The sequence below is a fragment of the Camelus ferus genome, chromosome X (genome assembly GCF_009834535.1).
Source record: "Camelus ferus isolate YT-003-E chromosome X, BCGSAC_Cfer_1.0, whole genome shotgun sequence".
In the NCBI taxonomy this organism is placed as follows: Eukaryota; Metazoa; Chordata; class Mammalia; order Artiodactyla; family Camelidae; genus Camelus; species Camelus ferus.
The window spans coordinates 47,115,577-47,127,879 of record NC_045732.1 but is presented as its reverse complement, the minus strand read 5'-3'; positions in this window follow the sequence as shown (position 1 = coordinate 47,127,879).

Genomic DNA, 12,303 nt, shown 5'->3' with positions numbered 1-12,303 from the left:
ACTAGACGTCTCTATAACTGGTCAGGGCTTGTGCCTAGCAGCCTTCTCTTTAGACTTGGGCCTTAGAGTGGCCTTTAGGCTGGAGGACCCCAAATGCTAGATTAAGAAGAGTTTTCATCTGCTCTGGGGCATCAGCACCTATCCTACTCTTTAGTTTTCTCCAGGTGTTCATTCTATTTCTATTGAGTCCGCATCTTCTTTTCTTTTTTTTTAAATTAAAGTATAGTCAGTTACAATGTGTCAATTTCTGGTGCACAGCATAATGTTTCAGTCATACATACACATCCATGTATTCATTTTCATATTCTTTTTCATTATAGGTTACTACAAGATAATGAATGTAGTTCCCTGTGTCTTTTTTTCTTTACATTTCTTTTTTTCTTTCTTTTTTTGCTGGGAGGCAAAGATTGGGTTAACTATGCTGAGTGGAAGGATGATGGGTGGGGAGATCATGGGGAGCCAATGGGGACATTTGTTTCATAGACAGGCTTTCAATTCACCCCCTAGTTTTCAGACTCCCTTCTTATTTTGACCTTGAATACTTGCCAGCTCTGAAATGGGAGCCTTTCTGGGATTCTGCCAGGTACATTGGCTTGTTCTATTCTGTTTCATCAGTTGACACATTTCCAATCTTCCAGAAATTTGTTAAGCCTGTTGGTTTTTTTTTGTTTTTTTTTTACTGTCAGGGACTTATTCTTTTATTACCGTTTTAATGGATGTCAAAAGGGAAGAGATAAGCACATATCTTTAGTCAGACATCTTCAATTAGAACTCTCTTATCTTTATAATGGCTTCATGGTAGACCTTTGTGTGGATGTTAATATAGTTTATTAAATGTCCAATTGATGGACATTTGGGTTCTTTCCAGTTTTTCACTATTCAGACAATGCTGCAGTAGACATCCTTTGTATGTATATCTTTGGGCACCTGTGCAAGTATTTCTGTACAATAAATTCATAGAAGTAAATTTGGTAGATAGTGCCAAATTGTGCTCTTAAAATATTGACATCATGCTCCAACTAGCATTGAATGAAAGTGTCTCCTCCTCACATTCTCAAAACATTATTTAAACACTATTTGTCATTAATCTTTTTCCATCTTTGCCACTCAAATGGGCAGAGGTCTGCTCTCTCATTGCTTTAATTTGTATTTCTTAAATATGAGTGAGGTTGAACTTTTTTTCAGATGCATTAGTCATTAACCAATTTCTTCTGTGAATTGCCTGTTGATGTCCTTTGCTCATGTTATTTGTCTTGTTCAAAATTTTCAAGTTGATTTGTAGGAGTTCTTTTTATATTATGCATCACAATTCTGAGTCTAGGTTTACAAAATTAGTAAGTTTGGGATGTGCAGGGTGAAACAAAATTAATGAAGTTTCTTTTTCTCAGGATTTTAAAAAGACTTTAGTGTGATAATGTACATTGTAAAGAAGTGAATTTACTATGCAACATTTCTTAAACTAATCTGATAACAGAACTATTTTTTTTTCTTAGAGTACCTTGAGGAACTAATTTTGAGGGACCAGTTTGGGAAGTGCTGTCTTATATAGTAACTAAGCTCACTGTCTGTCTTATTCACCATTGTATATCCAACATCTGGTGCCTGGCATGCGCTAAGCTCTAAGTAAATATTTCTTGACTAAATGAATGAATTCATTTGTTAATGCCCTATAAATGAGCATTTTGAACGGGGAGGTAATTCGGTTATTTATTTATTTATTTTTAATGAAGTTATGGAAATTGAACCCAAGATCTCGTGCATGCTAAGCATGCACTTTACTACTGAGCTATACCCTACCCCTGAAAATGAGCATTTTTTTGCGCCTACTAGTATGGTACTCTGATAGGTACTGTTCTTTTTGGGGGGGAGGTTATTTAGGTTTATTTTAATGGAGGTACCAGGGATTGAACCCAGGACCTTGTACATGCTAAGCATGCACTCTACCACTGAACTATACCCTCCCCGCTGATAGGTTCTGTTCAAGATATAGAATTACTGTATTACATCTAATCTGAAACATCATTCACTATAAAATATACCTTTGTTTTATGTACCACTAAGAAAGAAAAAAAATACTGCCAATTAAAATGCAATACTATTTTAGCTTTTATAATTTATATTTTATAATTAATGAGAATGTTCTTTTAAGACTTATTTAGAAATGGAATTTCATTAGATATAACTCGTGTATGTATGTTACAAAGAACACTGAAATGAAATAAATTGGCTAAGGTATTTCTGAAACATCTTCACACTTGGAATCTGACTCTTCTGAACTACTTTTTGCCTCAGTCAACATGTTCTGAATGTTCCACACAATATTGTTCTCTTTGTCATTAAGAACACTGGTGATGCAATATTTCTGGGGGGTGAAAAAAGTGTTCTGCTTTTGTCCCAAGTTTTCTTCCAAGTTGCTGACAACTATTCTGCAAGTTTTGATGCTGGTGCTTTCCTGGTCTTACCAGAAGGTGTCAGGCAATGACAGTTACATCACAACTGCTGCCTGGCCAGCAGCAGTTGTAAGATTCCATTCATTATAAACTGCATCCTAATTTTAGAAATGTTAAAAACATGAAGAAATGTGTGGTTTTGAATCAATGAAATGCTATTAGAGATTATCACTGTGCCCTTCCTGAATTATGCCTTTCTCTTTAGCTAAATTCATTCTTCTCTTTTCCTTCATATCCCGCCTTTTAAAAGAGCAGCCTGTATTTACTGTCTCCATTTCCTCTCCCTTTCATTCAGTCCTTAATCCGCTGCATTCTAGCCCCCATCACTCCAGTAGTGGTCTGTTTTCAGTCTTTGTACAGATTCGTCCACCAGCCAGACAATAGCTTATTTCCTATTTGGAAGGATAACAATAAGAAGGAGTAAATCACAGAATCTTAGAGCTAGAATCTCTTAATTCTGCCCTTTTTTATGTGGCAAACCATCACATATTTGACTATTGTCTGTGGCTCCTTTCCCATCCGCCCATTTTAGGTTCAGTTTATATAAATTCAGTAGTTCTAGCTTCTTCAGCCAGTCCTCATGTGACAAGATTTCCAGAAAACTTCCTATCTGGGTTGCATTGACCCAAACTTACACTGTAGTTGGCAGTGGCCCTCTCCCAATGTGGAGCCCCAGGTGAAATGTACAATGTCCCCAGTGGACCCACAATGACCCAACGGTCCTTTTACTAGCTAGCTTTTGCTCCCATCCCTGGAGATGCTGTTTCAATCCCTCCCTCACCTTTCTTCTCAGGTTGCCTGCTGCATCCCTGTTCCCTCCCATTCTGAAGATGTTCTTGCCTCCCCTTTTTAAAGAAAATTGATACCAGTTCCTCTACTTCAAAATTTAGTGCTCAGCCTTTCCTGTTTACCTCCTTTTGTGAAAACTAATCTTCTGCCTGTGCTCAGAGTCCTCTATCTTCCCAGCTCTACATGGTCCTGGCTTGGCCAATGTTATTCCTTCTCTTTCTTTAAAACCTTTTTATCTTCACAGATTCTTGCCCTCAGCTAGTAAACATGCTTTAGAATCTACTGTATTGTGAGAAATACGCACACTTCATTAATTCTAGACCCAGCTTTAGTTAAATTTATTTTCTTCCTTTTTTCATAGATAAACTTTATTGAACATTTTTATTAATATTTCTTCTTTGGTTCAAAATTCAAAAGTTATAAAAGGCCATACCAGAGGGGGAAGGGTATAGCTCAGTGGTAGAGTGCATGCCTAGCATGCACGAGGTCTTGGGTTCAAATCCCAGTACCACCATTAAAAAAAAAACACCTAATTACAACCCCCCAAAAACATAAAAATAAAAAATAAAAGGAAAAAATTTCCCTCCCATTCCTAACCCTGTGGGAACCAGGGTTTTCAGTTTCTGTGTATCCATTTGCAGCCAAGCCCTAATGCCTTAAGACATCCATTGTGTGTAAGGAATAAACTTATCACCGGTGCATATAGAATGGCATTAATTAAGTACAGTTTTTGGACAAATTAACAAAATAGTCATACAAGTAATTTTCTATCCGGCTTTAATCTTTGAACCCTGGTTAAGAAAAGCTGTAGAGATGAACTATGTATATACAAGCATTTATGCGCATATATATATTATTTGTCTTCTTTTTTGGAGATGTGGCGCAATCTTGCATATTGTATTGCATCTTTATCCACTTAATCATATGTAATGGAGATCTATATATGTATCTATATCTATTCTTTCAATCTATCACATATATATAGATATAGATGTTTGCATACATTCACAAACCTAAAGTACTCCCTCATTTAAAAAAATTCACCTGTATCTTTAAAAATTAAAAAAAGCTTACACAATGTTGTAACCTGACTATTCTTCAATAAAAAAGCACAAAAAAGCACCAAAACCCAGCTTTATTGAGGTATAATTCACATACTATACAATTCACCTATTTAAATGGGTTTTAGTTTATTCAGAGTTGTACAACCATCACAAGCATCAGTTTTAGAACATTTTTGTCACCTCAGAAAGAAAGCCTCTACCCGTTAGCAGTCATTCCGGATTTCCTCTCAACCTGCCCAGCCCCTGGCAGCCACTAGTCTACTTTCTGTAGCTATAGGTGTGTCTGTTCTAGGTATTTCATATAAATGGAATCATACAGTGTGGTCTTTTGCAACTGGCTTTTTTCACTTAGCATAGCTTTCAAGGTTCATGTTATGGCATGTATCCGTACTTCATTTCTTTATATTGATGAATAATATTCGATTGTATGGACATACTACATTTTATTTTTCCACTCACCAATTGATGGATATTTGTCGGGGTTTTTTTGGCTATTATAAATAATGCTGCTATCAATATTTGTGTACAAATTTTTTTGTGAACATGTGTTTTCATTTCTCTTGGGTATATATCTAGGTGTAGATTTGCTGCATCATATAGGAATTCAATGTTTAACCTTTGGAGGAATTGCCAGACTGTTTTCCACAAAGGCTGCACCATTTTACATTCCCACCAGCAGTGCGTGAGGGTCCCAATTAATCTACATCTTCACCAATACTTGTTATTATCTGTCTGTTTGATCATAGCCTAGTGGGTATGAAGTAGTATCTTACTATGGTTTTGACTTGCATTTTCCTAATGGCTAGTGATGTTGAACATCCTTTCATGTTCTTTTTGACTGTTTGCTTATCTTCATTGGAGAAACGTCTACTCAGATCCTTTGCCCATTTTAAAATTGAGTTATTTATCTTATTTTTTACTGTGGGAAATATACATAACATAAAATTTACCATTTTTGCCATTTTAAAGTGTACAGTTTTGAGGCAGTAAGTACATTCATGTTGTTGTGCAACCATCACCACCATCCGTTTCCAGAACTTTTTCATCTTCCCCAGGTGAAACTCTGTACCTAATAATACTAACTCTCCATTCCCACCTCTCCCCGGCCCCTAGAAACCACCATGACTTTCTGTCTCTATGCATTTTACAACTTTAAGAACCTCATATAAATGGAATCACATAATATTTGTTCTTTAGAGATTGACATTTCCTCCAGCATAATGTCTTCAAGGTTCATCTATGTTGTAGCATATGTCAATATTTCCTTCTTTTTTAATTTTTTGTGTGTGCATAATTCAGATTTTATTGCTTATTAATTATGTCATTCCATATAACTTGAAGTAAATAGGCTTTGAGAAAATATACTGGGAGTATTAAACAGATGATGAAATATTGACGAAAACATTCAAATGTTTGACAGAAAGTAGTAAGAGGCACCACTGCCACCCTCACTCCCCAAAATTCATACATTTCCTATAAAAGGGTAAAAATAGTTTATTTGCCTTCTTTTTAAAGGCTGAATAATATTCCATTATATGTATATACCACATTCTATTTATCCATTCATCTGTTAATGGGCACTTGAATTGTTTCACCTTTTGGCTATTGTGAATAATACTGCTATGAACATACATTGTAAGAATAACTGTTCAAGTCCCTATTTTCAGTTCTTTTGGGTATATACTCAGAAGTGGAATTGCTGGATCATATAATAATTCTATGTTTAATTTTTTTTAGGAATCACCAGTTTTCCACAGCAGTTGCACCATTTTACATTCCCACCAGCAATACACAAGGTTTCCAATTTCTCCATATTCTTACTAACACTTGTTATTTTCTGGGTTTTTTAAAATAATAGTTGCCCTAGTGGATGTGAAGTGGTTATCTTTTTATTATTGAATTGTAAGACTTCCTTATGTATTAGATACAAGTCTTCTATCGAATAAATGATTTGCAAATATTTCCCCCTATTTTATGGGTTGTTTTTTCACTTTCTTAATGGTGTCATTTGAAGAGTAAAAGTTTGTTTTTGTTGATGGGTGGGGAGAGGTAATTGTTTCTTTGTTTATTTATTTATTTATTAATGGCAGTACTAAGGATTGAACCCAGGACCTCATACATGCTAAGCACACACTCTACCATAGAACTATACCCTCCCCTCAAAAGTTTTTAATTTTAATGAAATCCAATTTATCTATTATTAATTCTGTTGTTTGTGCTTTTGGTGCCATATCTAAAATCCATTGCTAACTCCAAGATCATAAAGATTTACACCTATGTTTTCTTTTTTTAAACAGTTTTATTAAGATATAATTCACATATGTATCATATAACTCACCCTCTTTAACTGTACAATTCAGTAGTCTCTTTATTCACTGAGACGTACATCTATGTTTTCTTATGAGAGTTTTATATTTTTGGCTTCAACATTTGGGTCTTTGATCCATTCCAAGTTAATTTCTGTATAAGGTGTGAGATAGGAGTCCAAAGTCATTCTTTTGCATGTGGCTACTTAGTTGTCCCAGCACAATTTATTGGAAAGATTATTCTGTCTCCCATTGATTTATCTGTGCAAATCAATTGACCATAAATGTGAAGGTATATTTCTGGACTCTCAATTCTATTCCATTGTGCTGTCTGTCCTTGTGCCGATATCACACTGTCTAGATTACTGTGGCTTTATAGTAAGTTTTGAAATGGGGAAGTGTGAATCTACTAACTTTGTTCTTTTTTCAAGATTACTTTTACTGTTCTGGGCCTCTTGAGTTTCCATATGAGTTTTAGAATCAGCTTGTCAATTTCTGCAAAGAAGCCCACTGGAATTTTGATGAGTATTGCCTTATATCCATAGATCGAGTTGGAGAATATTGCCATCTTAATGTTAAATTTTCTGATCCACGAGCATAGGATGCCTTTCCATTTTTAAAGGTCTACTTCGATGTCTGTAGTATTTTGTAGATTTCTGAGTGTAAGTTTTGTGCTTCCTATGATTTTTTTTTTTTTTGCAAAGGTAGATTTATTTAGAGAGATACATACTACATAGAGTGTAGGCTGTTCCAAAAGGCAAGAGAAAGGCCACAGCTGTGGGGGTTGTGTACTCAGGTTAGAGTAGAAGTAGGTACACACTCCATAGACGGAGTGCAGGCCGTCTCCAAAGACGAGAGAGTGAGAAAGGCAACCACGAGGTATGGTGTTGCCGGTTTTTATGGGCTCGGTAGCTTCACATGCCAACAACTGGGAGGACCATTCCAACTACCCTGGAGAAGGGGCTAGGATTCCCAGGAATTGGGCCACTGCCCACTCTTTGACCTTTTATGGTCAGCTCGAAGCTGTCATGGCATCTGTGACAGTATCATTTACCATGTTAATACTACAGTGAGTGTATAATGAAGCTCAAGATCTACTAGAAGTCAAATCTCCCCAGATCTTGATCCTCAAGGCCTACTGGGAATTGAATCTTCCACCATTTTTGTGTTAAATTGCTGTCATTCCTTGAATGGCTGTGCCCTGCTCCCTTCCCTCCTGTCTCATTCCCCTCTCAGAGATTTTACTCCCATAATTTTATGGGGGTGCAGAGGGGTGATGGCCTGTCTTCCAAAACTACTTCCAGGCTGAGTAGGGGAATTGACCCTGCCTATCAGGGAGTAAAAATCTGTGAATGACTAATCTAGGGGCCCCAGGGGCAGGACAGCCCTTTGTTTTTGTGTCAGAGAGCTGTATGGGCTGGAATCCTCGCATAGCCATCGTCTGATGTGGGACTGTTGTAACTCACTGTTTTCATAACAATAAATCGTTTTAAAGATGAAGCACCTTTGTAACAGCATTCAATTGTCTATGATGACAAAAGACTTAAAAGGCATGGTTAAATACCTATAATTGATAAAGAGAGACTTGTTTACAATTACTAGAATTATGACTGATTATATTTAACTTAACATACTAAAAAATCCTAGTTAATTTAATACCTAAATGCCTCAGTGTTCCTTTAAAGCATCTCAAAGTTACCTGGAGCTACAAAGAACTTTTAGAATTTGTTAAATACTTAAAATCCTGATTATGCATGAAACTCTTTTCTCAGTATTCCTTCTTCACAAACCTTTTACTGAAAACACACATCTTATTTTCCCACTGTATACGGAGATGTTTCCCTTATTATTTTAGTAGCTTTATTTACATATATTATAATTTTAGCCCTTAAAAACCTTAAATCTCTGGCAAAAAAAGAAAAAAACAAAACAAGAAGCAAGGAATTGTGAATTGGTTGTCATATCAGCATTTCCTGATTGGAAATGTATGCTGTAGTTTTTTTCCTAAGAAGGCAAAGGTAGGTAAACTTAGACCTGCCCAGCAATTAATGTGTTAACATTTTATAAATGAAATAATAAGTGAGTTTTCTTTATTTAACTTAATTTCAAGTTTTAAGTTTCAAGCACCAAAATTTGAAGAGACAATTTGGATAGACATTCCCAAAACATGATTATTCTTACAGAGTTTATCCAAAAGCTCTTATTTTGTTTACATTTACTTTTCTTGAAAGTGTTCCTACATGAGTTAGTTTTCTTGTTGACAAATTTGTAACAGATATAATAAAGTCTTATTTGCCCTCTAGTAAGCCTAGATACAACAGAAGTATTATACTTAACATTGATGACTCTAAAGACATGTTTATATTAATTAAACCAAAAAGCTTAAGCTAACTTCAATACCAATACCAGGACTGAATACTTTTTAGATAACATGAACCTGAAATTAATTTTGGCTAGTTTTCCTTGTATTTTTGATTATTTATATAAGCACTTAATTTCCTCTAAGCCAATTAAATAGAGCTCTTTCACCGTTTAATTTTGCCAATATCATACATCTATGACATACATACATACAAAACAGAGACCTTATAGTTTTCATTTCAAAATTTTAGCCGTAAGTCAGATATAACAATGTAAAACCCATTTGTTACAAAAGAGGTTGGATTTAAATTGGGTTTCTGGCAGATAGAACAAATCAAAATTGCCCATCTTGATGGCTAAACCATTTTACTAATATTTATGAAAAAGATACAAAATTTCTATTTGTCCTTAAGAAGTTAAGTTCCAAATTATTTATTCTCCCCTTTTTTGAAATTTGCATTTTAAAAAGATGGTGAGATCAGAGTTCCTGGAGAAGACAAGGTAGAATATTTGTATCTCAAATGCATAGGAAAGCAAGTTTCTCCTAGAAAGACTTTGTTCCCTTAAGGCTAGCACCAAAAATCTTTCCTCAATACTTGTAAGTTTCTTAAGATAAGTAGGAGAGGTTTTGGGAGTGATAAAACGATTGATGGCCTTTGTATAATTTCTGGAGCCACACCTCTGGTCCTGTAAAGACTACATTTGTAAAACAAAGACAGTTTTGTTTTTCCTCACTTAGCTTAGGGGAGAAGGCTTCCCCCCAAAATTTCTATCAGGTTCTGAATATCAGCTATGGTCAGTTTAGTCTGACCACTGGCCTCCCATTTGGCAATCTATTTACAAACACTTTTGAGAATCCTTTTTGGGTTTGAGAAGTTTTTAAATTATGGCTCTTGGTTCGGCTTTTGATCTGAAGAGGCTTTCCTATAGCCTCACGTGTTCCCATTTCTAATGATAGCCTGACAATAGCAGCTCTATCAGGGACCTCAATTTCCCAGACAGAAGGGTTCAGTTGAGAAACAATATGGAGTGGAAGGGAGCCCTCCTCTGGCCTGGGACTGAGGCAGGCTCCTATAGCCAAGAGTATTCATCTTTCTTCGTGAATGTCTTTCATGTAAGGGTCTCTGAATTGGATTATTGCCTGGAATTTAGTGAGCAAGTCCCTTCCCAACCAAGGGGATGGGGCATTCAGGCACCAGCAGGAACTGATGTGCAAAAGTAAATTTCCTAATAAGTACTTGGTTTGGGGCCTTCTATTGATCCCCATTATTATACAGAATTAGGAGGACAAGGATCCAAGGAAATCGGGCAACACAGAGTAAGTGGCCCCTGTATTTACTAAGAAAATAACTTTTTTGTCTGCCATGTCAAGGGTCGCCCCAGGCTCCTTTGGAAAAGTGACTGGGTGTCTTTGGGAGTACAATTGATTTTTATATATTGATTTTGTACCCTGCAACCCAGGTGAACTCACTTATTAGTTCTATTGGTTTTTAGTAGATTTCCTGGGATTTTTTTATACACAAGATCATGTCATCTGCAAATACAGATTGTTTACTTCTTCCTTTCCAATCTGGATGTATCTTATTTATTTTCTTTGCCCAATTGCTCTGGCTTGAGCTTCCAATGTTGAATATAAGTGGTGAAAATAGACAGTCTTGTCTTGTTCCTGATTATAGGGAGAAAACATTCAGTTTTTCACCATTAAGTATGATGTTACCTGTGGATTTTTTTTTTTTTTATAGCTCTTGAGAACTGCCTCTCCTATGCTAAATCTCTTAGCGTCTACTCTGGAGATCAGGTCAGGGACAGTGGCCTCTTGGAGTGACACTCCTGTTTTATGAACAGGGCACTGGAAAGGGCTGGTGGGCTCTGGTCTTCTTGGCTTGCCAGTGTGGAACCTCTGCCCACAAGCTAGCTGGGCAAGGGATGCAGTAATTTTGTCCTGCTCCACCTGCGTAAAGCCTCTGTTCTGTGACTGGAGGCTGGATGGAGGAAGGGAGCCCTTGAACTCTTGGCCTCAATCACCAGGAATTTTGCCTCTGCCACTGTAGCTAGAGGTGGTTGAGAAATCCTGGAGGGCTGCTCCTCCTGGGGAGATTCTATAATCCTTAACTGGGACCTGGGAGGAGAGGACATCCTGTTTTCTTGGCCACATCTGCTGGAAGTGGAGCTTCAGGCATGCTGAACTGGGAGGTTGTGGATGATTGCTCAAGTGTCACAGACTCTTATTCTTTTCATTGAGATTTAGATTTTCTTGAATAAACTTTTTTTATTTGCTCTATGCCCTTAGGAAAATTTCCAGAGAGTTGAAATCATTGTGAGTGTGTTTTAAAAAATAATTTTCACTGGTTATGGGTGTTTCATTTGGGAGTAGATCTGCAGAGCTCCTCACATTGCCATTGGGAAGTAGAACCTCCTTCATCTTTAAAATAACTACATTGTATTCCATTGAAGAGACCATACTTTATTTAACCAGTCCCATACTGATTGACATTTAGATTATTTAAAATAAAACCAATAAAAATAATGCTGCAATTAATAACCCCTTATATATGCTAATAATGTTCATAAGATAAATTTCAATTGCTGAGTCAAATAGTATGAATATAAACAGCTTTGATAGATGTTGCCAAGTTGTCCTCTGTTAAGGGCTTATACCAGTAATACGAGGGACTATCTATTTCTTCATAGTACTCTGGTCATCATAGTATATTAACAAATTTTTAGTCTTTGCTAGCCTTATTATGTAAAAAATGATTTTAGATATAGTTTTAATTAATATTTTTCCTGTTATGCATGGAGTTAAGAATCTTTTCAAATGCTTATGAGCCATGCATTTCCATTTCTGTGCTCTATATCTTTTGTTCATTTTAGAATTGGAATGATGGTCTTTTTCTTATTGATTTGTAGGAGTTTTTTATATAGTAGGAAAATTAGCCCTTTGCCATATGAATTGCAAATTGTTTCCTTCGGTATGTCCTGTGTTTAAATTTGGTTCTTTTGGGTTTTGTTATTTAGAGTTTCTTTTATTTTGATGTGGTCAAATTTATCAATCTTTTCTTTTTTTATTTTTTGGGGGGGTAATTAGGTTTGTTTGTTTGTTTATTTAAATAGAGGTACCGGGGATTGAACCCAGTACCTTGTCCATGCTAAGCAGGCACTCTACCACCCTTCCTCCTCCCTAGTCAATCTTTTCTTATGTAATTTCTAAGTTTGAGTCATACTTAGAAGGGCATCTCCCCTCCCTGCTCCGAGGAAAAAACTTTTTTTTCTATGGTTCTTCCTAGAACTGTTATGGTTAGTTACGGTTTCATTTTTATATTTAAGGTTTTT